Source organism: Zingiber officinale, chromosome 6A (genome assembly GCF_018446385.1).
Source record: "Zingiber officinale cultivar Zhangliang chromosome 6A, Zo_v1.1, whole genome shotgun sequence".
Classification (NCBI taxonomy): Eukaryota; Viridiplantae; Streptophyta; class Magnoliopsida; order Zingiberales; family Zingiberaceae; genus Zingiber; species Zingiber officinale.
Window position 1 is genome coordinate 35,397,715 of NC_055997.1, and position 16,948 is coordinate 35,414,662.

The window sequence follows — 16,948 nt, forward strand, 5'->3', positions numbered from 1 at the left end:
GGAGAAACAAGTCTGCAAGTTGGGAATGGAGCAAAGGTTGCTATAGTCGCTATCAAAACATACTTGTTACTGCTTCCTAGTGAACTTGTCTTAGAACTAGATAATTGTTATTTGTTACCGCAATAATAAAGAACATTGTTTCTATTTCATGCTTAAATAGAAAAGACTTCTATTTAACTTTTAATAACAATTATAATTATATAACGTTGAATAATGTTCTTTATGGCACTGGAACTTTATACAATAGCATCTACGCGTTAGATACATCTAGTGACGTATTCAATAGCTATACGAGCAATAAATGTGCCCGATTAGATAATCAATTAACCTCTTACTCATGACATTGTCACCTTGGCCATATAAGCAAGAAGCACATGTTTGAATTACAAAATATTGCAATTCTCAAATCATTTGAATTAGATATATGTGATTCATATTTAAAAGGTAAGATGACAAAGTTACCTTTTTCTAGAAAGGGTGAACGAGTTGATGAGTTATTTGCACTCGTACATATCGATGTATGTGGACTAATGTTAACTCATACACTAGGAGGTTATAGCTACTTCATTACTTTTATTATTGATCACTCTCATTATGTATATGTGTATTTAATGAAACACAAGTATGAAGCCTTTGAAAAGTTTAGAGAATTCAGAAGTGAATTTGAGAAACAACTTGGTAAAAATATCAAGATACTTCGATCCGATTGAGGTTGTCTCAATGGACTCCGCCATATATGCCACAACATAATGGTGTATCAGAAAGGTGTAACCTAACTATGTTGGACATGGTTAGGTTTATGATGGATCGTGCAAATCTTTCCAAAATATTTTGGGGTTATGCACTCATGATAGTTGTTTACTTACTAAATAGAGTCCCGACGAAGGTAATCTCAACTACTCCATATGAGGTATGGACTAATAAGAAACCCCTCATGTCTTATTTGAAGATATGGGGATGTCCTGCTTATGTGAAGAGACTATATCAGATAAGTTGGACGCTAAGTCTGATAAGTGTTTATTTATTGAATACCCTATGGAAACTAAGGATTTCCAATTCTACCACCCCTTGGAACAAAAGTTATTTATTTCAAGGCGTGCTAATTTCCTAAAGAAAGAATTTTCCTTACAGGAAGTAAGTGAGAGTATGGTTGAACTTGATGAAGTTCAAGATACTCCAATAAACACTAACGAGATGCTTAGTCAAGAACCACAACAAATTATGACACAATCTCCTCGTAGATTAGGTAGGACACACACTATTCATAAGAGATATGGATCTCTTGTAAGAGAATTGAATAATGTGTTACTCATTGAGGATGAGGAACCTGCTGATTACAAAGAGGCTCTAAATAGTTCATAAAAGGATAAGTAGCTTACATCCATGAAGTTGAAAATGGATTCCATGTATTAAAACCAAGTTTAGAATTTGGTGAACCCACCTGAGGGCATAACGCCTATAGGGTGCAAGTGGGTTTTCAAGAAGAAAACCTACATGGATGGTAAAGTAATTACCTACAAGGTAAGGTTGGTAGTGAAAGACTATCCACTATAAGAACAACCCTCATAGACATTGGTTTTCCACTACTGTCTATTACAAAATTGACCGATGTCTATGAAGGCGATGTAAAAGGTCTGCCATTTTAGACATCGGGTTATAATCGGTGTACTATCACTTAACGACACCGGTTTTCGAATCGGTTATGAACCGGTGTAGTATCACTTAACGACACCGTTTCAGCAACGGTGTAAAATCGATATAATATATGTTAATAACACCAGTTTTGGCAGCGGTTTACGACCGATGTAATATCAACAACACCAATTCCATCAACGATGTAAAACTGATGTAATATTAGTTAATGACACCGATTTTGGCAACGGTGGAAAACCGATATAATATTAGTATTATTTAACGACACCGATTCGATTTCCGAAACAATGAAAACCCGATATTATACAACATTTTAATAGTACAAAATTTAGTTAATATTATTATACATCGATGTAATATTTCCAAGATAATTAACTATGATACCTAAATCACATTAGCTGATGACAAATCACCGACAAGGGCTAAATCATCTTGATTAAAAATTTAAAAGAATCCAACTACATAACCAACAATTTTAATCTTTCAAATTCAATTCATTGGTAGTTGACCCAAATGATATCATCAAGCAGTCCAAATTTTGGTCGATAGGTAGCTACTGCAGTATCGGATGAACCACAACAGGCAAGCAAGATGCAAACACCTTGATTTTGCATTTCTGGTATCAAAAATGATCTGCAATAAAGGAGAAGATATGTCATCAATCCAGAAATAATTTGATATCACTATGACAAAATACCAGCAACCTTGTCAATCTATCATGAAATATTTCTGTATTTATGAATATGATGATTACAATCCAATTGAAATGAGGAACAAAATAAAGCTCACACCCAGAATGAACACCACGAGAATTTAGAGCTGATATACACCACAAGAATTAGTCCCATAAACCATGTTCGAACACATTAAGATGAATCACACTCGAGATTAAATTGTAACAAACTGAAAAGAACCGTAAATTCTGCAAAGTAATGATGTCCCAGCCATACCTTCGACAGTTGAAGCCGACTTCCCAGACACAAGGACCTGAAGAAGAAGCACTAAAAACCCTCCCGCTACCATCATTTAGCACAACGAAATCAACAGAATGGGCTGGGTGGCTAGTTAAGCCCTCTATTAATTGCATGAGTTCTGAGGTCTGGCGGATATCAAAGACCAAGAGCATGCCATTCTATGACTATTATGGAAAATTGTGTTATGAAACCTTCTGTGCATGAATACAAATGATTAACACTAGCTAGAAATTGCATTCGTAAAGAGTAGATAAGCAGACTTGCAATCCAGTATACACATTATGTGAATTACTTTTATCTCAACAGCATGACCAAGCAGGAGACTGCAAATATTATACTTGCTCAAGAGGCTAAGAGGAAGCTTTTTACATCCAGATATGAGAAACAATTGAAAACTTGTCAACTTTTGGTTGCAGTTTGATAAAATATTTCCAATCTCTCTGGGAAAGCTTTTCTCATCCAGATACGAGAAACAATTAAAAACTTGTCAACTTTTGGTTAAAGTTTGATTGACAAAATATTTCCAATCTTTCAGGGAACTATAGGATTGCCATCTTTCGTAGCCTTGGTGCGGATGCTTGGTGCACGGTGCACGAAGCTTCTGCAGCCTTACCATTGCAAGAGACTAGTTCCACGACTCGAACTCATGACCATCGAAGTCAAAATTGTCTAATATACAAATAGTAAAAGAAAAATCAAACTAGACCTAGGATTCCTAGCACGTATTTAAAAAAAAATAAAAGCCAATTTGCTTTGTGAAAGGGAAAAAAACTAATGCGGACTCGAAATTTGTTAATGTAAAATATAACACAATAGATCCAGCAAACATTGTATGTCAAGAGAACTAAATCAAATAAACAGAAATGAAATTTTTTGTATAGTACCACTGAGATCAAAGAATTACCGGTAAGTTATACTTAAGTGCAAGGTTGTTACTCGCCATACTGAATACAAAGTGATTAGCTAGGTCAAACAAGGACATTTACTGAGTTTTGCAAGATGATATTTGTCCAAAAGAAAACACACTAACCTGTAAAGTAATAATTTCTTGCCCAATGATGCAAGACGTGGAAGTCCATTTGGAAGGATATGAAGATCCTTAATAGCGCTAGTGTTGGGAGGAAGCTCTATTTTACTTACATGTTGACTTAGCAAGCTAATCTGCACAGAATAAAATATAACATTACACGAGTATCAAATGACCCTGGCCAAAATAAAGGAACTAGCAATTTGATACAGGTACTAAGCCAGTAATTTTAACATTGCCACTTATAAATAAAAATAAAAATAATAAAATCTGATGTACATGGTTAATTAAAAAAAAAGGAATATAATCTCTTACATTTATTAAGAAACATTCCATATCTTTTGCACGCTTCTGATAACAAAACACATGAACAAGTTAAAAAGGAAAAGTAAGACTAACGTTCAACAAATTTGCAAGAAAACTTATAACAAAATAGCCAATGACATGACATTTTGCTGGTCATGTTACTACAATTTCTTAGGATGAATCTTCAATAATGATGAAAAATGATAAGAAGATGCTAAATGGTCATGTTACTACAATTTCTTAGGATGAATCTCCAATGATGAAAAATGATAAGAAGATGCTACATGCAACTAACAACATGATGAAATCACCTTTTGCTTATTAATCTCCTTAAGCAATACATTTCTCTACACAAACAATAAAAAACCATAAGAAATAATAAGAAAATACACTGGGTAAATTCTTTCAAATTACATATATGATAATTCTTCACATTCTCAGATATCTTAATGTTCATTCAAAATATCCCTCAGAAAATATACAATAAAGAGAAGTGCATGCATCCATGTGAATGCAAGATTCCTAAGGGTCAGTCAAATCAGATATATGTGTAACGACCACCCTTCTTACTACTACTACTCTCTAAGGATGACCGTTACTTATCTACTAACTCTACTTAACCGGTATAATTAAAATCCTCGAAGAAACTCTACCGAAAAATTTCGACAGAATCTCCCCTGTACCGGTGACCATAATCATTAATACATGACATAATATACACAGCCACAAGCGGCTGGAACACATTAAACAACCACGCAGTATAATAAATCCAAAATAAAGGAAACAATACCACAGCTCATCACACCATATCACAATTCTTCTACTATGTCCTAATCACATCAAAATAACAAATGTTATCTCAAGTACTCCTAACATAGCAAAAGACAATGGAGACTAAAATAAAACTTCTTTCCTAATCCCAAGGCTTCTATAGTCCTGGCATCACACATCCTTCAAACACCTCCTTGTCGCCTTCCTTTCTATATCTTTTCCTTTCCTGTATCTGCAGTAAGAAGAAGTGCAGTCTATAAGCAAAATTTGCTTAGTAAGCGCTATCTAACTCACAAAATCACGAATGTGCATGTATACGAAAAGAACTAGAACTATATGCTCTAAAAAGAAAATAAAGCATAAACATAACTGCGCATGTCAAACTAATAGCAAAGAAAAGCTAAGGAATCTACTCATGTAATTCTAATAACTAATTATGCTGCTCATCTAATAGGTAAACATGAAAACTACTCATCCACTAGATAAACATGGTAGAATAAAGAACTAAACTTACTGATTTTTAGAACTGTATGAAACTTATTTCATTTGTTCTAACTTCATCTTTAATACTTTATGTTTATGTAAAACTCATTTTACTTGTTCCAAAAACTTATACTTATAATACTTCAAAATAGTAATCAACTTCTCTTGGGCCCGACAACTGTGCTTTTACTTTTGTAACGACCCGACCCATTTGGCGGCCAATTTGGCGACCCTAGGGTCGTCGACCGTCGACCGTCGGCCGTGCCGTTACTACTAGGTTATCTAAACCTAGGGACGACTATGAGAGCCCAGCCCAAGGACAACTGAGAGTCCAGTACAGTTCCACTGATAAAAGTAAAATACTTGTTATCTTTTAATACTTCTAATATATAATGCCTTGGCATTTTAATAAGCACCTTGTGTGCCAAAATCCCTAAAGTCTTGACTTTGGGATCTACTTAAGCCTTGGCCTTTTTCTTTCTTTTCTTTATCTGTCTTATACTTTTCTTTATCTTTCTTATACTTTTCTTAAACCCAAAATACTGTTAGGGTATCTTTCGTATGCATCTATGAATGAAAGTAACTATGTAACACATAATCATGCATAGAATACAAAAGAAATCTGCACATACAATACTTATCAAAAATCTGCACTAATGCTTAACAGAAATTTGCATACTAGCTTGATAAAAATCTGCATAATATCTTAACAGAAATCTGCATACTAGCTTAACAAAATCTGCACTTGCTTAACAGAAATTCTGCAAAGAAACTTAACAAAAGAAACATATTCTGGCTAGTACAGATTTTCATCGTCTCTTAAACTTCCTTTCCATAATATGACTAATACACAGCTTATCTGGAATTCACTCAATAAAGATATTATAACTCGTAATCCATTTAAAATTCCAGAATCAGCCAAGCACAGATGTTATCCTTATACTTGAATGGAAGTAGCATAACCAAACCTCAAGCTCAGATTCAACATAAGCAATTTATCTAAACCTCATGCTTAGATTTAATGTAAGAAAATTATCTAAACCTCATGCTCAGATTTAACATAAGCAAATTATCTAAACCTCATGTTCAGATTAAAGAACCTCAAATCTGTATACTCGAATGAAAGTAGCATATCTAAATTACTCACATACTTCTCACCTGTTAAATTTATTACATCAATTCAAATCATCTTTAGTCTTAACACATGATACTCACCAAATCTATACTTGAATCTGTAGGTTTTGCTACCACATCTATAATCAACTCAAGAGAATCCAAACATCAACAATTAGCTTCACGAAACTTAAACTAGCTTCAAAGGAACTAACAAATAAAAATCTAACTCATGCATAGGGAAGTAAAAGATGGATCAAGAAAATTACTACTAGAAACCAAAACTTCGTGCATGAATTAACTACTAAGAATCCAACTGAAACTTTCCAAATTAAATCAGTTCATTGTTGTTTACTTGGCAACAAAGGGTTTAGAACTGCATATTTAAAGAAATAAACAGAGAACTGCATAAATCCTAATACACAGCAAATTTCAAAGGCTGTTCTGTTCATGCCAATTTAGTAGCACCACCCATTCTGATACTATCAAAGCTATCTCATCCAGAATCAAGAAAAGTATAAACATAACATCAAGATCATTGTTTCATTGACCTAACAACATGGAATTATCTTATACTAAAAAGAACCAAAATTGATAATCCTTCTTCATGTTCGATGCTACAAAGATTTGCTACTAAGAACTTATGAACATAGCTATTCTTCACGTTCTGTTAACAAAGTATACTATTCTGCAGTAAGCTACAACATCAACCTACAAACTTTAGAACAAAACTAAACCCTCTCTTGTACCTTGCCCAACAACAAGATTCCAAACTAATCATCCTCTTTCTTTCTTCAGGCTCACGACAGTAAAACTCCTAACTCAATCATCCTTCTGATCAGTACCACAGTAAATAAACAAGAGAAACCAAAGTGCTACTAATAAGGAAAAATTGTCACTGAAAACCTAAATTCAAATCCGTTCTTCATGCTTACTGAACTAATTTGTCTCTTCTTTCTTTAGGATTCACGGCAGCCAACAAAAACCAAGTTTTCTTCACGGTAAAACTCAAGAAAACAAGAAGACAGCAAAGCAAAAATCGGAACAATTCTTACCGCAGGTGAGTAGCAACTTACCTTGCTGTTCTTGAACTCAAAACCGGGAGGAGGAGCTGCTAGGGTTAGGAGAAAACTCAAGTTCTCTGGCTCTTCTTCGTGCTCACGGTCCTCCTCGACGAAGAATCGTGATGGCGTGGAGAAAACCCCTCGGAAAACTCCCTCGATCGGCCGCCGAAGTGAAGCCCTAAGCCCTCTTTTGTGTTTCCGTTCGAGCAGAGAACGACGTCGGGAGAGAAAGGAGAGGTAGGTTTTTTTTGGTCACGAGTAATCAAGCCCTAAGTTCTCACTTTATAACTCCAATATTTCTATTAACTACTATTGCTTATATATTTTTCGCTTCCCTTCTAATTAATAAAGCCCGCTGGCCCAGTTGGTTGGCTGCATTCGGCTTCGGGCGCGGCTCGCGGGTTCGAATCCCAGCTGCAACCATTTTATTTCCTATTATTCTCTGTTTCCTAACTACTACTTAAATAGAATTTTTCTCCTTCTTTATTAACAAATGACCGCTAGCACACTTGGTTAACCCGGTTTTAACCAAATCCCAGGTCGTAGGTCGCAGTTTCGATTCCTCATCCGCGCACTTTTATTTCCAATTTATTTAAACATTCCTAAATACTGCTTATATATATTTCATCCCATATATATTCATAAACAGTTCGCTGACTAGTTGGCTGATTGGATTCGGTTAAGACTCGGCCAAGTCCGAGGTCTTGGGTTCAAAACCCGGCTTTAACATTTTTTTTTTTTAAACTTCTTCCTCTTGGTAAAAATACCAAACGAACTCCAAAAATTATATAAAAATACTCTAAAAATCTCTAGAATTTTTCTATAGCATTTAAAAATATTTTTAATTATTTTTGGGGCTAAAAATGAGGAAATTTGGGTCGTTACAATTCCCCACACCTTATAAAAAGTTCGTCCTCGAACTTAGAATAATTCTAGATCTCTCTGTCTCATACTGTCCTTACACTCATCAATAATTTCCTCGTGCTTCTGGTTCTAAATAACTTTCACTAATGGTACTCTTTGTTCCTTAGTCTCTTAACTTCTCGGTCCTCTATCATTCATATCGAATCATATTCATTAATGGTCCTTGAAAGGCTTGTTATAAGGTCTCTGGAGACCATAGGTGCATTAGTCACACCAAATGGCATGACTACAAATTCATAGTGTCCATTTCTGGTCCTGGAAACTGTTCTGGGTGCATCACTTCCTTTCACTTTCAACTGATGGTTCCCCAAAACGCAGGTCTGTTTTAGAGAACATTATTGCCCTCTTTAGCTGATTCAATAGATCATCTATTCTGGAAAGAGGGTATTTGTCCTTAACTGCTACTTTGCTCAGCGCTCTAAAATCTATGCACATCTGCATAGATCTGACTTTCTCCTTAACGAACAACTCTGGGGCTCTCCGGGATGAATGACTAGGGCAGATAAAACCCTTGTCAAGTAGCTCCTAAAATTGTTCTTGTAACTCTCTTAGCTCTGCTAGAAAAATTCGATACAGAGCTTTTGAAATTGAACTGGTATCAGGAAACAACTCAATTTCAAACTCTACTTCTCTGTTGAAAGGTAGTCCAGGTAGCTCTTCTAGAAATACCTTTGGGTATTCGCAGACTACCCAAATGTCTTCCTACTTGGGTCTTTCTTGTTATCATTGTCTTCCTAGTTCTAATTACTTAATTGGGGCTTCTGACTCTCCACTGTCTTATCCTCTATCTTGACATCTAACTATGCCAAGAATATTACTTGACATATTCTCTATCCTTTCTAAATAAACTTATGTGTATGAATATTAGAGAAACAAAACTACAATTGTCTCTATTCTTCCTAAGCATATGTATCAAAACATAGAAAAATAAAACATGAATTTTCTTCTTTCTTACGCACACATATAAGAATATACTCTATACTGCAAATAATAAAGAAAAGCATGAAATAAATTAAATACTTTCTTACTTGAAGACGGCAAGGATGGTGCTGATGTGTGATGCTGTAGAATGGAACTTGACTCTGATATCAACTGTAACGACCACCCTTCTTACTACTACTACTCTCTAAGGATGACTGTTACTTATCTACTAACTCTACTTAACCGGGATAATTAAAATCCTCGAAGAAACCCAACCAAAAAATTTCGGCAGAATCTCCCCAGTACCGGTGACCATAATTATTAATACATGACATAATATACACAGCCACAAGCGGCTGGAACACATTAAACAACCACGCAGTATAATAAATCCAAAATAAAGGAAACAATACCACAGCTCATCACACCATATCACAATTCTTCTACTATGTCCTAATCACATCAAAATAACAAATGTTATCTCAAATACTCCTAACATAGCAAAAGACAATGGAGACTAAAATAAAACTTCTTTCCTAGTCCCAAGGCTTCCATAGTCCTGGCATCACACATCCTTCAAACACCTCCTTGTCGCCTTCCTTTCTGTATCTTTTCCTTTCCTGTATCTGCAGTAAGAAGAAGTGCAGTCTATAAGCAAAATTTGCTTAGTAAGCGCTATCTAACTCACAAAATCACGAATGTGCATGTATATGAAAAGAACTAGAACTATATGCTCTAAAAAGAAAATAAAGCATAAACATAACTGCTCATGTCAAACTAATAGCAAAGAAAAGCTAAGGAATCTACTCATGTAATTCTAATAACTAATCATGCTGCTCATCTAATAGGTAAACATGAAAACTACTGATCCACTAGATAAACATGGTAGAATAAAGAACTAAACTTAATGATTTTTAGAACTGTATGAAACTTATTTCATTTGTTCTAACTTCATCTTTAATACTTTATGTTTATGTAAAACGCATTTTACTTGTTCCAAAAACTTATACTTATAATACTTCAAAATAGTAATCAACTTCTCTTGGGCCCGGCAAATGTGCTTTTACTTTTGTAACGACCCGACCCATTTGGTGGCCCATTTGGCGACCCTAGGGTCGTCGACCGTCGACCGTCGGCCGTGCCGTTACTACTAGGTTATCTAAACCTAGGGACGACTATGGGAGCCCAGCCCAAGGACAACTGAGAGTCCAGTACAGTGCCACTGATAAAAGTAAAATACTTGTTATCTTTTAATACTTCTAATATATAATGCCTTGGCATTTTAATAAGCACCTTGTGTGCCAAAATCCCTAAAGTCTTGACTTTGGGATCTACTTAAGCCTTGACCTTTTTCTTTCTTTTCTTTATCTGTCTTATACTTTTCTTTATCTTTCTTATATTTTTCTTAAACCCAAAATACTGTTAGGGTATCTTTCGTATGCATCTATGAATGAAAGTAACTATGTAACACATAATCATGCATAGAATATAAAAGAAATCTGCACATATAATACTTATCAAAAATCTGCACTAATGCTTAACAGAAATCTGCATACTAGCTTGATAAAAATCTGCATAATATCTTAACAGAAATCTGCATACTAGCTTAACAAAATCTGCACTTGCTTAACAGAAATTCTGCAAAGAAACTTAACAAAAGAAACATATTCTGGCTAGTACAGATTTTCATCGTCTCTTAAACTTCCTTTCCATAATATGACTAATACACAGCTTATCTGGAATTCACTCAATAAAGATATTATAACTCGTAATCCATTTAAAATTCCAGAATCAGCCAAGCACAGATGTTATCCTTATACTTGAATGGAAGTAGCATAACAAAACCTCAAGCTCAGATTCAACATAAGCAATTTGTCTAAACCTCATGCTCAGATTTAATGTAAGAAAATTATCTAAACCTCATGCTCAGATTTAACATAAGCAAATTATCTAAACCTCATGTTCAGATTAAAGAACCTCAAATCTGTATACTCGAATGAAAGTAGCATATCTAAATTACTCACATACTTCTCACCTATTAAATTCATTACATCAATTCAAATCATCTTTAGTCTTAACACATGATACTCACCAAATCTATACTTGAATCTGTAGGTTTTGCTACCACATCCATGATCAACTCAAGAGAATCCAAACATCAACAATTAGCTTCACGGAACTTAAACTAGCTTCAAAGGAACTAACAAATAAAAATCTAACTCATGCATAGGGAAGTAAAAGATGGATCAAGAAAATTACTACTAGAAACCAAAACTTCGTGCATGAATTAACTACTAAGAATCCAACTGAAACTTTCCGAATTAAATCAGTTCATTGTTGTTTACTTGGCAACAAAGGGTTTAGAACTGCATATTTAAAGAAATGAACAGAGAACTGCACAAATCCTAATACACAGCAAATTTCAAAGGCTGTTCTGTTCATGCCAATTTAGTAGCACCACCCATTCTGATACTATCAAAGCTATCTCATCCAGAATCAAGAAAAGTATAAACATAACATCAAGATCATTGTTTCATTGACCTAACAACATGGAATTGTCTTATACTAAAAAGAACCAAAATCGATAATCCTTCTTCATGTTCGATGCTACAAAGATTTGCTACTAAGAACTTATGAACATAGCTATTCTTCACGTTCTGTTAACAAAGTATACTATTCTGCAAGAAGCTACAACATCAACCTGCAAACTTTAGAACAAAACTAAACCCTCTCTTGTACCTTGCCCAACAACAAGATTCCAAACTAATCATCCTCTTTCTTTCTTCAGGCTCACGACAGTAAAACTCCTAACTCAATCATCCTTCTGATCAGTACCACAGTAAATAAACAAGAGAAACCAAAGTGCTACTAATAAGGAAAAATTGTCACTGAAAACCTAAATTCAAATCCGTTCTTCATGCTTACTGAACTAATTTGTCTCTTCTTTCTTTAGGATTCACGGCAACCAACAAAAACCAAGTTTTCTTCACGGTAAAACTCAAGAAAACAAGAAGACAACAAAGCAAAAATCGGAACAACTCTTACCGCAGGTGAGTAGCAACTTACCTTGCTGTTCTTGAACTCAAAACCGGGAAGAGGAGCTGCTAGGGTTCGGAGAAAACTCAAGTTCTCCGGCTCTTCTTCGTGCTCACGGTCCTCCTCGACGAAGAATCGTGATGGCGTGGAGAAAACCCCTCGGAAAACTCCCTCGATCGGCCGCCGAAGTGAAGCCCTAAGCCCTCTTTTGTGTTTCCGTTCGAGCAGAGAACGGCGTCGGGAGAGAAAGGAGAGGTAGGTTTTTTTGGTCACGAGTAATCAAGCCCTAAGTTCTCACTTTATAACTCCAATGTTTCTATTAACTACTATTGCTTATATATTTTTCGCTTCCCTTCTAAAGCCCGCTGGCCCAGTTGGTTGGCTGCATTCGGCTTCGGGCGCGGCTCACGGGTTCGAATCCCAGCTGCAACCATTTTATTTCCTATTATTCTCTATTTCCTAACTACTACTTAAATAGAATTTTTCTCTTTCTTTAATAACAAATGACCGCTAGCACACTTGGTTAACCCGGTTTTAACCAAATCCCAGGTCGTAGGTCGCAGTTTCGATTCCTCATCCGCGCACTTTTATTTCCAATTTATTTAAACGTTCCTAAATACTGCTTATATATATTTCATCCTATATATATTCATAAATAGTGCGCAGACTAGTTGGCTGATTGGATTCGGTTAAGGCTCGGCCAAGTCCGAGATCTTGGGTTCATAACTTGACTAACATTTTTTTTTTTAAACTTCTTCATCTTGGTAAAAATATCAAACGAACTCCAAAAATTACATAAAAATACTCTAAAAATTTTAAAAAATCTCTAGAATTTTTTTATAGCATTTAAAAATATTTTTGAATTATTTTTGGGGCTAAAAATGAGAAAATTTGGGTTGTTACAACATGCAAGTCAAACATTGTATTTCAGCATAATTGATTTAATTCAATTAGTTGACCCAGACTAAGTTAAACTAATGGGTTTATGCTAAAGCAACAATAATACACCCATGACTAAAAGATATAATTTGCAAATTCCAGCAAAAAAAAAATGCAACATAAGGCCCTAATGATAACCATCATTGTTATAAAATGCATCCCCATAAACTGTTTAACGTCGCTTCATAGGCTTATGGAGTGAGGAGCTTTATAGCATAGGACACATAAAGGATTTAATATGTTAACAAAATTCCTAGCCAGCATTGTCTTAGACTTTAACAAACTGGGAATTTTATTAACATGTAAAATACTTTTTATGGTCAAATGCTAAAAGCTCCTCACTCATTGGAGCAATGCAGTTACTTTATTTATTCCTATTGGCATCCAAAGGTTTCATTCCTAAGGAAAGAGCTATAGATGAAGTTAATAATGTTAAATAGTGCATAAGCAACTGGATTTTTCTTTGTAGGAACATTTGCATACACATTTCCAGATAAATTGATACTCGAATTGTCTACCAATTATATAATGTCTTATACTAATCACAAGGTATAATAGTTTTGCAATGTTCATTTTACCCAATGAAAATGGTTTGTTGAGTTCACATGAAAGATACATGATTAATGTTTTTATATAAAAACTAAAAAAGAGAATGTTGAGCAGTTTATAAAATGCACTGGATACGATAAAGGAAAAACAAAAATGTTACGATATCAATATCCAATGGTTACAAATAAAAAAAAGGAACAAAAAATACACAGAATACAACACATAGAGAACAATGAGTCCTCTAATCTTAACTCTATTTTAAGAGACATGTTTTCCTTCTTTAAACATTGCACTTCCTGAAGATGATCAAATTATTCAGCATTTAGACAACATGAATAAATAGATCCTGTAGTGTAGAAAGAGATGCAACCTTTTCTAGATCAGCATTAGGTACAATAATCACTGGTGCATAAAGATTAACAATTTATTTTTGCCTAAACTTCTTACTACATTGAGGACACTGCCAAATTGTGCCAATAAGAATTAACAAACAGATACATTATAAAAATAAAAAAATGCATAATTTAATTGGAAATTGGATTCTAGTTCCAGAAGTCAGAGAAGTACCTTTCCAACATTCTTTCCACATTGTTTTAGCCATCGCTCAAGGCAGGATCTACCATAAACGATCGATTGTTGTTTGGATCGATGATCTAAATTGCAAGGGGTTGTTAAACAAAACATAAGCAAGGTCGTCATCAAACAACAAATGGTTCCTAAGGAACTACAAAAGCAAGAAGATAAGATTCAGGAACAAAGACACAAGAATCGAGAAACCTAAATTTGAGTACACTTACTATCTTAGAATAAAATAAATAGAATTTATTTGAATTTAATCATAATACAAAAAAAAATACTTAATGGCTCAAATCACTTGAAAAATAAAATCATTTTATAAAACAAAGCACCTGATGGATAAGATCTTAATTAAGAACAAGGGGGAAGCAACATAAACAAGGGGGGTAAACTATCGATTGTTGTCAAAATCAGTGATCTAAGATGCAAGGGATCGTTAAAACAAAAAAAATGAACAAGATTACTACAAAAAAGTCGCCAAGCAACAACAAAATCTTGTCAAGAAAAAGATTTAGGGGTAAAGGTACAAAAATTAAGAAATGTAAAATTAGGTAGACTTGCTATGTTAAAATCAAACAGAACACATTAGGATAATAAAATCCAAAAAAATCAGTACAAAAAAATGAAAAAGAATTCAATTGAGACCAAAATTAATTTTAAAAAAAACTTGATGCTTTGAATCTCCTAAAAAATAAAACCATCTTATAAAAGAAAGCAATTGATATATAAGAGCTTGAATGAGAAACAAGAAGGGGGAGAAGCGACTTAAAGGATAAGAATAGAAATAAAGAGAAAAACAAAAGTTATGGTACCTCATCTAGAAGAGTCATCGAACAAATTGTTAAAGGATGAGTGTGGGATCGGTAAAATAAAACCAAGAAACCAATTCAGAAAAAAAGAAAAAGGGGATGGAAGAAGAACTAAGAACAGGATGGAAGATGCTCCAAGGTTCTTGAACGTTGGGCTTATTTGGTTGGCGTACGACAAAAAGGAAGGGGTTGGAGGAGATGTAGTGTGGTTAGATGGAGAAGCAAGGGCATCGTGTGTTGATCCTGATCGGGAGAGGAAGGGGCGTCGATCTAGGAAGGGGAAGAGGGAGATGAGGCTGAGAGAGATGGTCGGGCGACCAGTGGCGAGGAGGAAAGTGGTGGTGGCATCGCGACGGTATACGGTGGACGGCGCCATATAGGTTTAGGTTTGGAGGGAAGAGTGAAGTGTTGCAAATTTTGGCTAAGTATTGGTGGGAAAATTAAATTATTTTATTTTGGTTCATTAACACCACATTTAACAATGGTTTTTTACTATCTAATTTCGTAGATAGAACAAGGAAGCTATCATAGACACGGGGTTTTAAAAATCGCTGTTAAAATCGATGTCTATTAACGAAAAAAAAGGCACTCATAGACATCGACTAAAAAAACCGATGTCTATGAGCGAAAATCTGCGCTCATAGACAATGGTTTTTGGAAAAACCAATGTAAAATACTCAAAGACACCGAAATTTGCTTAAAACCGCTGTTGTTCCACCGATGTCTATGAGGGTTTTTCTTGTAGTGATCGTCAAAGGCAAGGCATTGACTATGATAAAACTTTCTCACCTATAACTATACTTAAATTTATTCAGATACTCCTGGTCATATTAGCTCATCATGATTATGAGATATGATAAATGGATATGAAAACAACTTTCCTTAATAGAAATCTGCTCGAGGACGTGTATATGACATAACCTGAATGTTTCACATCTGTTGACAAAAATAAAATATGCAAGCTTCAACGGTCAATTTATGGACTAAAGAAAGTATCCAAGAGTTGGAATATCCATTTTGATGAGGCAATTAAAAAATTTAATTTCTTACAAAATCCAAACAATCCTTGTATGTATCAAAAGGTTAGCAGGAGTGTGGTCGTATTCCTAATCTTATATATTGATGACATATTGATCATAGGAAATGATGTGCTAGTTTTATAGTCAATTAAAATTTGGTTGTCCAATACGTTCTTCATGAAAGATATGGGAGAAGTAATTTACATCATCGGGATGAAAATCTATAGAGATAGATCGAAAATATTGCTTGGTCTTTCACACTCGACATATATAGACAGAGTGCTAAAATGGTTTAACATGTTTGAATCCAAGAAAGGTTTCATACCTATGTGGCATGGAATTCACCTTTTTAAGTCTATATGCCCATACACAGAAGACAAGAGGATTTGCATGGATAAGATACCTTATACGTCTGTAATAGAATCTATCATGTATGCTATGTTATGTACAAGGCCTGATGTATCATATACTCTGAGTGTTTCGAGTAAATACTAGTATGATTCCGAAATGGATCACTGGATGGCTATCAAGACGATCTTTAAGTACTTGAGAAGAATTAAGGATATGTTCTTGGTATATGGAGATAGTGATATGATCATACGCGGATATACAAATGCAAGTTTCCATATGGACAAAGATGACTTCAAGTCCTAGTTTGGATTCATATTCATATTAAAATGTAAGCGCAATAAATTGGAAAGGTTCCAAACAAGAAGCGATCTAAACATGTGCTTCGTTGCTATCATATGATCAAGAGATCATGAGTAGGACTGAAATACAAATT

General features: G+C 34.7%; 1 pseudogene; it reads right to left on the reverse strand.

Moving 5' to 3' along the window:
- Window positions 1-1,937: 1,937 nt before the first annotated feature.
- Window positions 1,938-14,459, reverse strand: LOC121994742 (annotated as a pseudogene).
- Window positions 14,460-16,948: the final 2,489 nt, after the last annotated feature.